The sequence below is a fragment of the Drosophila persimilis genome, unplaced genomic scaffold (assembly GCF_003286085.1).
Source record: "Drosophila persimilis strain 14011-0111.01,24,50 unplaced genomic scaffold, DperRS2 tig00000124-arrow-pilon, whole genome shotgun sequence".
NCBI lineage: Eukaryota > Metazoa > Arthropoda > Insecta > Diptera > Drosophilidae > Drosophila > Drosophila persimilis.
The window spans coordinates 7,950,554-7,951,955 of record NW_020825294.1 but is presented as its reverse complement, the minus strand read 5'-3'; the positions used below and the strand labels follow the sequence as shown (position 1 = coordinate 7,951,955).

At 40.1% G+C, this 1,402-nt stretch overlaps 1 non-coding gene across 1 annotated transcript; it reads right to left on the bottom strand.

Moving 5' to 3' along the window:
- Nucleotides 1–661: 661 nt before the first annotated feature.
- On the bottom strand, nt 662–755 carry Trnay-gua. Its single transcript has 2 exons — nt 719–755; nt 662–697 (listed from the first exon to the last, which is right to left on the bottom strand). It is a non-coding gene; the product is annotated as a tRNA-Tyr (tRNA).
- Between the last annotated feature and the right edge of the window lie 647 nt (nt 756–1,402).

Below are 1,402 nucleotides of genomic sequence, written 5' to 3'. Positions count from 1 at the left end.
CAGGGGTTTATTTCGATCGAGTTGGCAGCCTCTTGAGTTGATTTCCATATGGTTTGATGTGTTAATAATTATAATTTACTTTGCTTTGGTCTAGTTTTTGTTTATTTTTTGTTGGGATGTTACTTTATTACATTTTTTGATTTGAAATATTCCTGAAAATGATGACCAATGAGGAGATTTTTAATATTTTTGTTACAGCAGAGTAAACCAGAATCTATTGACTGTTGAAGCCTTGAAGGTGCTTTTCTGATTTGGAGTTGGAGGCTAAAAAGTGGAGGAGATATTCTTGATTTTATTCGATAAAGCTATTTATGATTTTCAGTCCATCTGGCAAGACTTTGGCTTCACAGAATTAGATTAGAAAGCATTTTAAACTAAAGTTTGTATTAAAATATTAGTCAAAAAATCTAAAATATCTTATGAAAGTTAACAAAAGCTAATAAAACCGAATAAAAATAAAAGAAACTATAGTTCATATCATAGGAAATTTAATCACAGGCCCTTAAAATATATTTTCCATATGGAAAACCAATTAAAACTATACATAACTAGTTACAAGGGTCTACAACAATTACTAAACAAATTTTTTAATATTTTTTGCTCTAATATGACTAAACAAATCCCAAAAAAGAAGAAACTGAATTAAAAAAAAAAGTTGGAATCCTTCGAGCCGGATTTGAACCAGCGACCTATGGATGTCTACACTAGGAAACTCTTTCTACAGTCCACCGCTCTACCAACTGAGCTATCGAAGGTCTATATTCGGAGGCCGCAAAACGAAGTCAAAAGCCAATTGGATTAATGGCGACTTATCAGTGAGAGAGAGGCGGCGAAAGAAGAGCGGTGAGGCGATCGTTTTTGGGGAGTAACGAATGTAAAACTCGATTTGTCTTCGCTTCGGTTCGGCGCTGCCTGGAGTGGCTCGGTGGTTCGGTGGTTCGGTGAGATGAAAGGAAGGCGCCTAGTGTAAACAAAGAAGGTGGCCATCGGGGGCGACAATTAGTGCGGCCACCTAGGAAACGCCCGGCCGTGAGTCATCGCAGCATCGCCTGTGGGCCAAAGTGAAGCCCAGGTGATTCATGCCCGAGACGCGCACAAGACACGATCGGGCTTATCAGTCAAGTGGTGGGCCGCCAGGGTCCGCTTCTGGGCCTAGGAGCCGCTTCTGCCACGGACAAAGTGTGTTCCTGATAAGCCAAAGGGGCAATTTTTGACGGGTCCAAAAGGTGAAACGAGAGAAATACTTAACAAACCAATTAGGATGCCAAAAATGCGGAAAGTCATAAAAAACACACACACACAACCGAATGCCGACCAGCCGACCAATATCAGTTAATCTATATATGTATATAAATTAGGGATGAGAGCGTGATTCACGAAATCTCCAGGCCTTCTTGGCTTG